This window comes from Choloepus didactylus, chromosome 19 (assembly GCF_015220235.1).
Source record: "Choloepus didactylus isolate mChoDid1 chromosome 19, mChoDid1.pri, whole genome shotgun sequence".
In the NCBI taxonomy this organism is placed as follows: Eukaryota; Metazoa; Chordata; class Mammalia; order Pilosa; family Megalonychidae; genus Choloepus; species Choloepus didactylus.
Window position 1 is genome coordinate 14,974,594 of NC_051325.1, and position 15,710 is coordinate 14,990,303.

The 15,710-nt window shown below is 45.7% G+C and overlaps 1 protein-coding gene across 2 annotated transcripts in view; it reads right to left on the reverse strand.

Moving 5' to 3' along the window:
• The window catches only part of SLC24A3 (solute carrier family 24 member 3), a 561,375-nt gene that overhangs the window by 407,166 nt on the left and 138,499 nt on the right, over window positions 1-15,710 (reverse strand). The window lies entirely within an intron of this gene.

Consider the following 15,710-nt stretch of genomic DNA (forward strand, 5'->3'; position numbering starts at 1 on the left):
TATCATGAGCTGGGTGTTATCTGATCCACCAAGCCATAAAGTTGGGCGTGCACAGCAGCACTCCATCATAAAATGGAAATGGTATATACGAGATAGAGCTCGAGCAGGTCCTGAAGGTACAAGTAAGTTACATGAGGAAGTGGCCCAAATGCCCATGGCCCCCACTCCTTCCACCTTACCTTCTCTTGCCCAGCCCACAGCTATGGCATCTTGGGGAGTTCCTTACATTCAGTTGACTGAGGAAGAGAAGACTCGGGCCTGGTTTACAGATGGTTCTGCACGATATGCAGGTACCACCCGAAAGTGGACAGCTGCATCACTGCAGCCCCTTTCTGGGATATCCCTGAAGGACAGTGGTGAGGGGAAATCCTCCCAGTGGGCAGAACTTCGAGCAGTGCACCTGGTTGTTCACTTTGCTTGGAAGGAGAACTGGCCAGAGGTGCGTCTGTATACTGATTCCTGGGCTGTTGCTAATGGTTTGGCTGGATGGTCAGGGACTTGGAAGGAACATGATTGGAAGACTGGTGACAAAGAAGTCTGGGGAAGGGGTATGTGGATAGACCTTTCTGAGTGGGCAAACAACATGAAGATATTTGTGTCCCATGTGAATGCTCACCAGAGGGTGACTTCAGCAGAAGAAGGTTTTAATAACCAAGTGGATAAAATGACCCGTTTGGTGGATACCAATCAGCCTCTTTCCCCAGCAACTCCTGTCATTGCCCAATGGGCTCATGAACAAAGTGGTCATGGTGGTAGGGATGGAGGTTATGCATGGGCTCAGCAACATGGACTTCCACTCACCAAGGCTGACCTGGCCACAGCCACTGCTGAGTGTCCAATTTGCCAGCAGCAGAGACCCACACTCAGTCCCCGATATGGCACCATTCCTCGGGGTGATCAGCCTGCTATCTGGTGGCCGGTTGATTACATCGGACCACTTCCATCATGGAAAGGGCAGCGATTTGTTCTTACTGGAATAGACACATACTCCGGATATGGGTTTGCCTTCCCTGCACGACATGCTTCTGCCAAAACTACAATACGTGGACTTACAGAATGCCTTATCACTGTCATGGTATTCCACACAGCATTGCTTCGGACCAAGGAACCCACTTCACAGCAAATGAAGTGAGGGGATGGGCACATGCTCATGGAATTCTGTGGTCTTACCATGTTCCCCATCATCCAGAAGCAGCTGGGTTGATAGAACGGTGGAATGGCCTATTGAAGACTCAATTATGGTGCCAACTAGGTGGCAATACCTTGCAGGGTTGGGGCAGTGTTCTCCAGGAGGCTGTGTATGCTCTGAATCAGCGTCCACTCTATGGTGCTGTTTCTCCCATAGCCAGGATTCATGGGTCCAGGAATCAAGGGGTGGAAACAGGAGTAGCACCACTCACTATCACTCCTAGTGATCCACTAGGGAAATTTTTGCTTCCTGTCCCTGCAAGTTTAAGCTCTGCTGGTCTACAAGTCTTGGTTCCAAAAGGAGGAGTGCTTCCACCAGGAAACACAACAATAATCCCATTGAACTGGAAGTTAAGGCTGCCACCTGGCCACTTTGGGCTTCTTATGCCTCTGAATCAACAGGCAAGGAAGGGGATACTGTACTGGCTGGGGTGATTGATCCTGACTATCAAGGGGAAATAGCACTGCAACTACACAATGGAAGTAAAGAAGAGTTTTCCTGGCATACAGGAGATCCCCTGGGGCGTCTCTTAGTACTACTGTGCCCCGTGATTCAAGTCAATGGAAAACTGCAACAACCCAATCCAGGCAGGACTACCAATGGCCAAGAAACTTCAGGAATGAAGGTTTGGGTCACCCCACCAGGCAAAGAACCACGGCCAGCTGAAGTGCTTGCTGAGGGTAAAGGGAACATGGAATGGGTAGTGGAAGAAGGTCGTGATAAATATGAACTATGGCCTTGTGACCAGTTACAGAAACGAGGACTATGATGATATGAATATTTCCTCCTCGTTTTGTGATGATTATGTTTGTATTTGTCTGTGAAGAAAATATTTTTGCTTTCTTCTCTGTCTTATCCCCTTATCACATGGCATAAGCTGTAACGTTCATTTTGAAGATATGGTTTTAGGTGATGTGTACGACTGCCAAGTTGACAAGGGGTGGACTGTGATGGTTGGGTTCATGTGTCAACTTGGCTAGGTGGCCTAGCTGTCTGGTCAAGCGGGCACTGGCCTGACGATTCCTGTGAGGCTATTTGAGGCTGGTTGGTTTGTCGAATCATCAGTCAATTGACTGCAGCTGACTGATGACTCATCAAGGGGCGTGCTTCCACAGTGAGAGAGTGCAATTGGCTGGATTTGGTCTGGGTGATCAGTTGGAGGCTTATAAGCTGGACGGTTAGAGAACCTTCACTTCTTCTTCAGCTGCTCAGTGAAGCTTTTCCTGGGGAGCTCGTCGAAGTTGCCAGTTCGTTTCCTGAGGAGTTCTTCAAAGTTGCCGGTTCGTTTCCTGAGGAGTTCGTCGAAGTTGTCGGTTCGTTTCCCGAGGAGTTCGTCGGATGTCTTCCTTGGAGTTGACAGCTTGTTGATGGCTCTGCAGAATTTGGACTCGTGCGCTCCCGCAGTTGCGTGAGTCACTTTTACAATTTGATAATAAGAGACATCTCTCATTCATTCTGTTTCCAAGGAGAACCCTAACTAACACATGTAGTTACATTTCAAAGCTCAGGAAAGATCCAGAACCATTAATGACTTGGTCAGTGTAGCAAAATGAATCTAAAGGAGTCATTTAATATGCTGGAGGCTCTACTTCACTTCTATTTTTTTCAAAGATAAGACTGAAGGTTTGCATGGGGGCCGTCTAATGCCAGGCCACCGAACACAGAGCCCAGAGCCCAGGTGCGGGGCACAGATGGCTGTGTGAGGCCAACACTGGATTTCAGGTGGGATCTGCCCCGCACGACCTCTCCCTACCGTTGTTTGTCCGCCTTCTCACTCTCTGACATCACCTGCCTCACTGTGAAGGCACCTGGGTTCACAACCCCCGGTTCTGGATTACTGACAGGAAAAAAAAAAAAGAAACTAAATGAAATTGTCACTACAGGAATTTTAGGCAACGCCAGTCACAAAAAGGAAATGAAAATGATGATATAGTCAGAGCACAAGAGAACACCTGTCACATTTTCCCCCACAAGGACAAATATCAACTTAATGGCAACTCATAGCTGAACTGGGAGTGGGGAGGGCAATTTTTCATTAGTTGAATCTAAAGTGGTGATCATTGAAAAGTGGTAAATGATAAGTGATCATTACAAAGTACAGGAGTAGGAAACATCTACTTCTTAACTCGAAGTCCAGTTTGTACACCCACTCCCCAAAGAAAACGGACTGGAGTAGATATATCTGCAAAAGCCATACATCAAAATAATTCACACAGCCATCTGATAGGATCAAAGTTTGCAAAACACAGCAAACCCCAGCTCCCCATCCAGCACTCCTTAGTAGGCTTGCTACAACGTCCACTTGGCTTTGCCAGTTATCCGAAGAATGGGCAGCCCCTTCTCAGCTCTGGAGTCTCTCACCCAAAACGCAGGGGCCAGCAATGTTCCCAAATAGCCAGAGATACTCAAAAGAAAATAGCAGACTATACATCTTTGATCTCAGGATAGCAACAGACTTCTTAAACAAGACAAAGTACAAACCATAAAGGTGGAAAAAAGGTATATTTGACTACATTGAAGTCTAAAATGTCTGTATATCAAAAACCACCATCAACAAGAGAAAAGACAAGCTGTAGAGAAAACATAGCACCAACAAAAGAATTAGCATCCAGAATACAAAAAGCCCTTTTACAACAGATAATAAAAAACAAAAAGCTCCAAAGAGAAAACAAAGTTTATGAATAAGCAAGTCACAGAAGAGATCATCCAACTGGCCAACAGAGCTCGTGAACAGAAGCTGAATTTAACCAGTTACCTGGGAAATGCAAATTAAAACACCATTGAGAGAACATTTTCTATCATCAGAAGTGACAGATATTAACCAATCTGGTAATACTAAGTATTGATGACAATGTGGAGGAACGGGTACTCCTGCTGGAGAGACTATAAATCTATTGGGCAACCACAATGGAGAGCAATTTGGTGGGATCCAGAAAATCGAAACATGCATGTACCCTGTGGCCCAGTCATTCCACTGCTAGAGAAACTCGTCTGACCAGGGAACATGGAAAGAATGGTCAGAGCAGCACTGTAATGTTGAAAAACCTGGGAATAATCCAAACGTGTATCAACAGAAGAGCTAAGTAAACTGTGATGTCACCCAATAGGATACGATGCATCAATGAAAATCAGTGAGCTAGTCTCCTAAATCGACACAGATACGTCTCATAAACATGATGCCAAGTGAAAAAAGCACATTGCAGAAGGATGCACACAGTGGACAGCATCATTTATATCAAATTTTAAAAACATGCAGCTGATACCTGGTGTTGTTTCTGGATACATACATTTGTGGGGAAAGCACAAAGATATGCACAGAAATCATAAACACCCAATTCTAGAGGTTGTCACTGGCAGGTAGGGAATGCAATGCAATTTTGATCAGTGAGAAGTCCGTGGGGGATTTCAAAATGTATTTTGCAAGATTTTATTTCTTAGGTGGGTGATGGAAGTTCACTGCATTATTCTCTAGGCATTTGTACATCTGAAATATCTTGTCACCATTTTTTTCTTTTGTAATTTAGGAAGTGACACATGCTACTGGCAGGTGTGGTGACAGACAATCCTTGTTGGTGGAAAGGCCTGACAGCTGGGAGGGTTTGGTTTCAGCCCCGGGACTTCTTAACCTGAGATCTACAAACTCCCAAGGGGTCTATGGATAAAATTTAGGGGCCGGAGAACTGGGGTGGGGGAAATACATCTTTTCATTTTACTCACTATAACTGAAATTTAGCATTTCCTTCTAATGTGAATGTCATAGCAAACCAATGTATTAGCAATATCTAAGTTTATCACCAACAGAAGTCAGAATTTTACAGCATATTACAGTGGTAGCAGATATCTCAAAATAGCTTTTATGTTCATCAACAATTCAAAGCGACAGCAATTATTAGACTCACCACTAAATCTTGTTATTGAATATGCTACTAAGGAAGCACAGGAATTACTCCATCACCAGGTCGTATATTTGCTATACTGATAACTGTATTTCAATATAACTGAAGTGCTTTTTCTTGTTTCATGCATTTTACCTTATGTGTTTAAAAACAATGCTCCTTACCAGAATGTGAAGGGGGTTAAGAACCCCTGGAAAAGGAGGGGGCTGTGGGCTCCTGAGGGGTCGGGGATCAGTGGCTACTTGAGATCCCTGATGTCCCAGCAGCTCCGGGCAGCAGGGGCCGGAGATCAGAAGGAGATCTCGATCAAAGGATAAAACTTAAGTTGCACTTGCTTATCGGAGCAGATGTAGAATGCAGAAGCCAGGAATTAAGATGAGCTGTTTTCAAATGTGTCATCCCTCTTATCCTGTCTTCTCTCTGTCCTGTTTTAGTGCATTTGCATCAGAAGCTCTCTGGTGACGTGTTCTGAACCCAGACTGAAATTTAACATAAAAGGTAAAGCTAGCGGATGGAGTCTTGGAGGGGGCTGCCAACCAGAACCGAACCAAGTGAAGGTAGATTCTGAATTTGATGATTACAACCACATGCAGCCCCTTCCCACAGGGCCAGAAGGATGGCCGGGCAAGGGGGGTGGTGGCAGGGAGGACTTGGGATGTCCAAGCGAAGGTCAGAAGGACGTCAAGGTGGAAATGAGCCCACAATTGCTTCTGACAGGGGAGCACCTTCTCCAAAACTCGCAGCCCAGGGAGGAGGGGAGGAGGGTGGGCCTTCCTGCCCCATTGGGCAAAGAGTGTGGGGCTTCTGAACCTGAATACAGGGAGAAGTGATTTATCCCAGGAGCGAGGCTAGGATAAAGCTTTCTCAGTAAGGCCACTATTTACTGAGTATTTATGTGCTAGGTATGCTTGCTTGGTGCCCTTTTAAAAGTCAACTTCATTGAGGTATAAGGTATTTGACAAATTGTACACGCCTGCAAAAAGACTGCCATGATCAAAATATAGAACAATTCCATCACCCCCCAAAGTTTCCCGGTGCCTCCTCTGTAGTCCTTTCCTCTCACAACTGGCTCCCATGGAACCACCAATCAGCCTTCTGCCCCTATAGATTAGTCCGCAGTTTCTAGAATTTTATATAAATAGAATCATACTGTACGTATTCTTCTGTGTCTGGTTTCTTTCATTCGGCATGATGTTTTTGAGATTAATCCATATGTGTTTCAGTGGCTCATTCCTTTAAACTGTATGGCTATACCCCTATTTGTTTATGCAGCCACCAGTTGATGACATTTGCTTTTTTCTGGGTTGGGGCAATTAAAAATAAAATGGCTAGCAACATTCCTAAGCTTTCATTTCTCTTGGGTAAATACCTAAGCATGGAATGTCTGGGTCACATGGCAAGCGTATGCTGAACTTATAAGAAACTGCTAAACTGTTTTCCAAAGTGGCTGCAGAATTTTACATTTTCGTCAACCATATATTAGAGTTCCAGCTGCTTCTCATCCTTGTCAACACTTGGCATTGTCAGTTTTAAACTTTAGCCTATCTAATGAGTGTACGCAGTGTAGTATCTTGTGTTTCAATTTTTAATGCCCTGATGACTAATGATGTTGAGCATTCTTTCATAACCTTATTGGGTCACATATTTCTATTAGTCCGGTTAATGCATTAAAGGACCCAACTCAGGGAGGTACTTGCTCTGGCTTCTTGTTTCCTCTTCATCCTCCCTTTTTTGATGAATGTTTGTTGATGATACAAACTCTTTATGGACAAGGTCCATGTCTTAATGTATCTCTAGCACAGTACATGACACATAGTAGGTATTCAGAAAAAAATGTGTTGAAAAATATGAGTAAGCAAATTCCAATTAATTCTAGGGTATGATATAATGACCTTCTTAGGACCTACTAACTCAGGTTAAGCTGCAGGTTTTTCTATGCTTAATGGCCCAAGACTGCTATTTTATTATTAACTGCTATGATTAAGCTGCCTCTCCGTGCATATCAGACCCTCAGTTTCCCCAGCCTGTAGATGACCTGCCTTCCAAATTGGCAATTTTAATCTACTGTGAGCCGGTTTGGGAAGCAGATGAGGACACTTGTTTTGATTTCTAAATTTGCAACTGTGTAAATAAAAGCCAACAGGCCCTAGTGAGAACCTTAAAAGACTCTACAAGATGACTTTTGGGAAAACGTTGTAGAAGATTCCAATACAATGTCTTTTCCCCACCAAAGGCTGACAACACTCATGTTGAAACAGGGGTCCCCGCTCCATATAGCAATTTAGCAGTGAGGTTCAATGCAGAGATTCAGGGCTTAGGGAGAGAAACCAAGGATGAGCGGGATCTGGGTTCAAGTCCCTGCAATCTCACTCATTACTTCTCAGAATTTAGGAAAACTCCTTCATTCCACCAAGGCTCAGATTCCTCATTTGAACATCGGAGAAAATAATACTGTCTTTATAGGTTGTTTTAAGAATTAAACAGGAGGTTAGATCGGGAAGTTCTCCGTACAGCACCTACCTACAGCCATCTTTCAGTAAGTGTTTGTTTCCTTCTTCCTGAGAAAGCCTCGGCGCAGTTGATGCTGTATGTCCCAACTGCTGAAAGTGCTTGCTAGAGCTGGAACTCTCTCCAGAAATGACCTTCAGCTGATAGGACCCCAGGAACGTTGTACCTATCTCTCCCAAACTCCTGGAGGCATTCAACGACTGAAATGGGTACAGAAACTAAGGCTCCTTGTCTCAAGCAGGGTACGATTCTGCAGGTGATTTATGCTATAGAACTCCCCCCGTCCCCAAATGGATCAGGTCAAGGCTGAACTTAACCTAAGACTCATCCTTTCTGAACCTCTTTGCCTGCCATACCTGGCTTCTCTCCCTCTTTCGTAAGTTTCTCCGAGAGCCCTCCCTCCAAAAACCATGTACTCAAGAATCCACATCGCTGGCTCTGCATCTGCAGCCCAATCTCAGACCCCAGAAACTTCTGGGGCACCTTCTTTTTCCTGGCATATTTACGACACCAAAGATAATATTTTTGGAAACAGCACTCTCTGGCCATCGGAGTGTGAGGTCACTGAAGACGTTTTCCAGACATGTCTGCATGTTTTAATCCATGGGGTCTCTGGATGTGATTTTTTTTGGCCTGCTCCACACTGATCACTGAGGAAAGCTGAGTGACCAAAGAAGTAACATTTCCTGGAGTGTTAAGAGGGTACAGAAGAGAGCCACACAAAGCTCCACACCTCTAGACTGAGCATCAGTGGCATAAAAGACACTGACAAATAACCCAGGAAGGGAATTTTAGGGCAGCAAGGAAAAGGGACTAAGTTCCCAACATTGCTGAGGAGAAGCTTAATCACTTATGAAGAGGTGTTTAGTACGCAGTAAACACTGGAGAAGTTCTTCAAGTTGGTGGGACATATGGACATGGGAGACACAGAGACACAAAGGAAAGAGAAGCCAGAGGAAGGAGGACAGTGGTGAGAAAGTCTGAGGGGTCAGGGTCCCGCTTCATCACACATCCGGCCTCAGATAAAGAAGAAGCAGCTGAGTCACGAGTTGGCCATGACACTGTTCAACTGACGATATGGAGATGAGATAAAGAGCAAGTACCAAGAATGAGCTTTGACTTTGGGAAGGTGAGCAGAGGGGGAGAGGTCCCCCATATTTGGGTATCCAAGGAAACTTTCAAGTGTGAAAGGCTAATAAGACCTCTGGGTGCAGTAGCCAAGCGGCCATGACGTGCCCACCCAGCACCCAGAGGCAGGTTTCTGGGCTGACAGAGGCATGACCATGTGGGAGATGTCTCCTCTCTGCCAACTCCTGGGAGACTATGGAGTCCACAACCAGACACAGAGCCCCTGAAAACTGTGAAAAGACTTTCAAAGGCCAAAGCTTCCAGAAAAAGATGAAGAAATGAAGCAAAGGGAATTGTCCGCTGAATTTGAAACACTGTCACTTTATTATTATTATTATTTTAATCCATGGGAGAAGAGAAAAGGCAGTATTCCACCTACACCTATTTTTACAGGTCTAAATCAAACTGTCACTAAGGTACAGACAGAGGCAAGTGGAAAACCCAGCTTGTGGATCTACTGTGTCTTGGAGTTCTCTCAAGCCGAGGAGAAACTCAGCACAATGCTTTACCCAAGACTGACTCACAATCCCCAGAACTCCAGGGGAAGTTGTCCTGGGACCCCCCTTTCTCTTGAGGTAATCACTCACCCCAGTCTCCTAACAGAAGAAAAATGAGAGCAACAGGCACACCAATGTCTGCCTAAATTGGTCTCCCCAAGGCAATCATTTACATTAGATAAAGACCCTTTCTACCCCTATGCTAATACCAATGAATTGGCCATGGCTCCCTGGAGGGCTGGGTTGAAAACAGTCCTGAGATTGATTACTGATGTCTGGCAAAAGCAGTGGCGGGGCAGATAGCAGTGCGTATTACACACAATTGTCCTTTTTTTTTGTTTAGAAACATCTAATGGGTTCAAAGTCTGAACAGTTAATGCAAATTATTTGTGCATGTATTTAAAAAGAAAACACCTTAATATTTTCTAAATACAATAACACAGATAACCAAAGTAAAAGGAGAGGCAAAGAGAAAATGAAGGAGAAGAACGAACAGAGAAGACAGGAGAACAGGAATTAAGGAAAGAAAAGTAGCAGCAAATTCAGACTGAAATAAATTTGTAAAAGTGATTTTGCAAAGTAACTTTGATTTCTTCCAACAAATTCCATTTTAATTAAATGCTCTTTTTACAAACTCCAGAACAAAATGAAATTTAACGTGAAGAAAGTATTTTCATGCTTCATAGATAAACTCCCCAGCTAGGAATTCATTCCTTATAAAGAGCAGAGCTGGTCCTTCTCAGTAATCCCTGGCTTAAGGTAGAACCACTGCAGCCAAATATTTCTCCGCACCTCTTTCTCCAGAACTGCTGGAGACCTCCAATTGTGCTCACACTCTCAGGGCATGTTTCTCAGGCTGCTGGGGCCCTGGCTGAACATGCCACTCACAAGGGTTAGCCCTGGGACATGAATGAGGCAATCCTTTCCAGCTAAGGGCTTGGGGACGTGTGCCTCACAGGTTGTAAATCGTGTGGACCAAACGCCCAGCACAGCAAATTGAAGGCTGACAAAACCAAAGAAGCCCGAGTGCCAGAAATGAGCATTCTTTGGCAATTAGTGATTCACTCTTAATTTGGGTTCCCCAGAAGCAGACTCTGAGACAAGGATTTAAGGTAAGTAGTTTATTTAGGAGGTGACGGGAACACTGAGAGTGGGGCAGTGAGACAGGGAGGGGAAGGCAGTGAACCAGGGGTACATTATTGAGCTGGTTTCTGCTATGGGCAGTTGAAGCTTAATGATGCTGGGGACCTCGGGGTCATCACTCCCAGGGGGTGTGGGAGCTGGGGTTTTTATACACCGATGCTCATCTGTCATTGGTTGAGGCTGTTCCCAGGGATGTGGTTTCCTTATAACTTCTGCCCTGCTCTGTAGGGCAGGCATGGGGTCCTACCAGGCTTTGGAGGGCCTCCTAAAGCCCTGAGGCAAGGTGGTTCAGATATAGACCACAAGAAGCTCAGGGATTCTAGACCACAACCCCATCCCCTTGGCCTGCATAAGGGAAAATGGTGACCTACGTGGCTAAATGTCTAGTGTAGAGGCACAGAGATAGGGAGTTGATGCAGGGAGAGAGAACGTCACATGGGACAGGGATTCCACAGGGTCTCCATGCATGCAGGCCATGCAGATGTGCTGGCTTGGTCCTCTGCTGGTTTAGGAAAGAACTTCTCAGAGAGGTGACTTTGGAGATTGCTTCCTGGAAAAGGATCTCCCAATTCACCAAATAATCTTGCTCAGCGAGGCTCTGGGTCAGCCTACACAGACAAAGGGATGGAGCACTTGACCTTAACAGAACGTATTTTCCAAGAGGAAGTGCAGATGGGTTCCTCAAAGAGGCATGTTTCATCTGAAGCAAGGTGTGCCAGGTATCACAAGGGAGGAAAACTGCAGGTGTTGGGACGTTTCCCAAGGGAGAAATCAACTCTGGTTGGGCAAACATGGGGGTCTTCTTTGAGGAGGTGGCATTTGAGATGTGCCCCACACATTGGGGAAGAGTTCGACTAGGACAGATGACCAGGGACTATGCCAAGAGTAGAGGGCAAAACGAGGACAGACCTGATGAACTTACAAATCAGCACTCTGTGCATTCCTGGGGCACACGCCGGGGAGTGGGAGAAGAAAAGGCGATGTGAGTATAGACTAGGGAACTGAGCAGATGACTAGCTCTGCCATCTGAGGAACCAGAAATACAGCATTATGCCAGACTTGCAAAGGACAACTATATCAATGCATCAGTGTGTTGACAGGCATTGATGGCCTAGAACTGGGGTGGTGGCAGCACAAGTAGAAAGGAGGAGATGTAGGCAGGAGATAAAAATGTTAGCTGGTGAGAGAGACAGAATATTCTATATCTGCACTGTCTAATACAGTGACAGTCCACCCCTGGTGACCGACTGACAGCTTCCCCAGACACGGCTGTGTGAGTCAGCACGTGTAAGAGAGTCCACCTGAGGCCCTAAAATGAAAGTGTACGGAATCTTCCAACCATCTGGGAAATCCCAACTCGCCTTGAAGAAAGCAATTTACCCTCAGGAGGCCCACCTGAAGTGTGAAACGCCTTTTGCCAGCCCATAAAGAGTGTTCAGAGTGCAATGCGCAACGGAAACCCTGCACCAGGGAGCCCCAGGCCTCTCACAGAGCCTGAGCAGATGTCCTAGGGGGAGCAAGGTCAATTATCACCTTGTTGGGACCTGCCCACATAGGTGTCTGTCATCGATTGGCAGCCCAGCCACGGAACAGTAAGCCAAAGATGGTGTAACGGTTGAGAGAGTCAGAGAAGCCTTCTGTAGGGGAGCAAGAGAGGTTCAGCAGCCGGGCTAAGGGTGGGGAGGGAATGGAGCACCATGAGCCTGTCATGTGCCATCCAAACCCTGTACAGACCTTATCTCCCTGTATCTTCACAACAACCCCTTGGAGTAGGGTCCTACCATCCTCACTCGGCAGATGAAAAGGCTGAAGCAGAAAGAAGTCGATGTCACTTGTCTAAAGCTCCACTGCTTGTACAACACAGGATGGGATGGGATTCCAACCCAGACACGATGGCCCCCCGAGCCCATGGCCTTTCCAGTACACCATGCACCTCCACACACAGAGTAGCTTTGACCTCTAGAATGTCGCCCTTTTATCTTTCACTCCGGAATATCTTGAGCCCTCCATATGATGTGGGGTGGAGGTGCTCCATCCATATTCCCTCAGCACGACCCTCCTTTGTCTGAGGCCTCTCTCCCACAGAGCAGTCTCAACCCATAAGCAGGGAAGGCCAGGAGTAATGGGGAGGGAATTTCACCAGAAGGAGCCCTCAACTAATGGCAGGCAGGAGTTAGTGGAGAGACGCGTCACCATATCCTGCCCCTGCAGTATGTTCTCTGCAGGCTCCTGGTGGTCCTCAGGGGGTAGAGTCCCTTTTGCCCACTTATTATTATACCCCTTGTTGGCTTCCTTCCCTTACCAGTCTCACTTCCCACTCCCATTCCAGTATTTCTTGGGATCAGCTCCCAAATGAACTACTCGAACTCAAATCCTAGTCTCCCAGTCTAGTTCTGGGGAAACCCAATTCAAAGCCAAGCCTGTGCATAAACTAAATAACTGGTTTAACTCTACCCATGGGTGTAGAGATCAGGATTCAGAAGGCTTACCAGTCCTGGAGTAGTGGTTCCACTGGAAAACCAGGCAGGTATATATCTCAACCTTACTATTAAGCTTCAACAAAAATGAGGCAACAATGCACTTTGTGTGTTCTGTCCAGGCCTAGAGACCAGGCATTTTTCCCTTGACTGCTACAAAATGGAGAAACAAAATTACTTCCAACCAGGGCTGGCTGCATGTGAGGTCCGCAGGCCAGATGACCCACTGACCTTAGCAAGCCAGGCAGAACCCAGGCCCTTATGTTCCAGCAACTGCAGCAAGCACACAACACCAAGAAAATCACTTTCTGGGTCGCTTTCCCCTTATGGGTGGGAAATCTAGCACCAGGATTCTAAGGCTGTCCATAATTTCCCCCCATGGGACTAATCCAGTGTTGCTTCCCAACATTCCCTAACCACTCCTCTGGCTCCAGCCAGACCTCACTGCAAGCCGGGAATCCAGAACAATCATTTACTTTCATTGTAGTGCCCTCCATTCTTCCCTTCGGCTGCACAGCTTCCAACCACCCTGAGAGCCCCCGTCCTCAAGAAGTCTTACTTCCTATTCAGCATTTTTCTTTCTCCTTCAACTCATAGAGAGGTTAAGCCATACATGGGCCCAACACAATGCTTGCCATAAGGATGAGCTAATTATACCACTGCTAGCATTTAGTAAGCACTTTGCGCTGGTTTGAATGTATTACATCGCCCAAAATACCATTATCTTTGATGTAATCTTGTGTGGGCAGGCTATCAGTATTGATTAGATTGTAATTCTTTGAGTATTTCCATGGAAATGCGCCCCACCCAACTGTGGGTGATGACTCTGATTGGATAATTTCCATGGAGGTGTTACCCCACCCATTCAGGGTGGGTCGAAATTAAATCACTGGAGCCATATAAATGAGCTGACAAACAGAAGGAACTCAGTGCAGCTGAGATCTTGAAGAGGAGCTACAGCCAAGGGGGACACTTTGAAGAACGCACAGGAACTGAGAGAGGAGCTTCAGTTTACAGAGACATTTTGGAGATGGCCTTTGAAAGCAGACTTTTGCTCCAGAGAAGCTAAGAGAGGACAAACGCCCAAGAACAACTAAGAGTGACATTTTTGAGGAGCTGAAGCCTAGAGAGGAATGTCCTGGGAGAAAGTCATTTTGAAACCAGAACTTTGGAGCAGACACCAGCCACGTGCCTTCCCAGCTAACAGAGGTTTTCCAGACACCATTGGCCATCCTCCAGTGAAGGTACCCGATTGTTGATGCATTACCTTGGATGCTTTAAGGCCTTAAGACTGTAACTGTGTAACCAAATAAACCCCCTCTTACAAAAGCCAATCCATCTCCGGTGTTTTGCATTCCGGCAGCATTAGCAAACTAGAACACACTTACTGTGTTCCAGGAGACAGGTCTAATTGCTTCACAGGTCTTAACTCCTTTAACCTTCCCCCAAACTCAGGTCCTGTTATTATTCACATTTTCCAGATGAAGACACTGAGACCAGGGGAGGTAAACTGAATTGCCCAAGATCACTCAGATAGAATCACAGAGTCAAGACTCACGCTTGGGTCATGAGGCTCAAGCACCCTGTTCTTAACCACTGTGTCATACCGCCTTGATAGCCAACTGGTCAACCGTCTAAATGTGGTACAGTCAGAACTGCCAGCCATATCCAGAGCAGGCAACGGGCTTTCATTCCTCTGTGCCTCCACAAATGTTACTCCTTTTCCTCGGGATGGCCCTTCTGTATTTTCGAACTCCAACACATCCGTCAAGACCCAACTTGAGCATTACTTCTTCCAGGAAGCCACATTCATCAGGCAGAAATAGCATTTTCTCAACAATGGACAGCAGATACAAAGATGAAAACAAAAATACCTTCTCTTCCTGACCCCACCAGAAACCCATTATTAACCTTTGGGTACAAATGTTTCCATATTTGCAACTTTCTTTTTGGCATCTAAAACATACATCATAAACATGTGCCCATGGCATTCAATGTTCAATAGCCTGATTTTTAATGACTGCCCAATCTTCCAATGCATGCTTGTTCTATAATTGAATATGACCTTAAGTAGTTCAAACCTCTGATCTGTCCGAAGATTAGCAAGGCCAAGTCAGCAGAAATTTCCCATGATGGATACCTAGGGTCAGGTTTTTAGAAAACTGGCAGAGTGCAGGTCCCATGGCTCCATCCCAGTTTCCCACAGTGCTTGGGCAAGACGGAAAGACGGATTTATTAATGGACCTGCTCTGGCGAATGGCCCAGTCATCTTTGTCAGTGCTAATATTTTCTGTCTTGGATTTTAAGCTCCAGGAGAACAGAGAGCTAATCAGCTTAATTCACTGTACAGGGCATTACATTACTAAACTATTTAAAGCCTGGCAAGAGAAAACCAGACCCATGAACAAAAATAGGTACTCGACTGTTCTTGGAGGTACAAACCAAAGTTGGTGTTCTACCTGGAGTTTCCATATCATCTAACGTAGACCGGCATTCCAATAATATTATTTTATAAAGCTTTAAAGTGCTTTTGACACTCACCGTCTCATTTACTCTTCACAAACATCCCAAAAGTAGGATATTATTGGAGATGAGAAAACGGAAGCCCAGACAGCCTAATGCCTTTATCCAATGCAATTAAGGCATAGACTGAGACTCAGTCTGTAGCTTTCCAAGTTGAAATGTCATGTTCATTTCCCCCATGTCATTCTCTTTCTTTTTCCACACAAAACAATAAGCCACCTCGGACCAGGGGGGTCCCTAATGTAAGCAAGATGACATGCATCGGTCTATAGGGTGCAGGATTAGGTAGCTCCACAGTTTCAACCTGCCAGAGAAGGTCATGGCATCCATTCTACAAAATGTCCTGAAC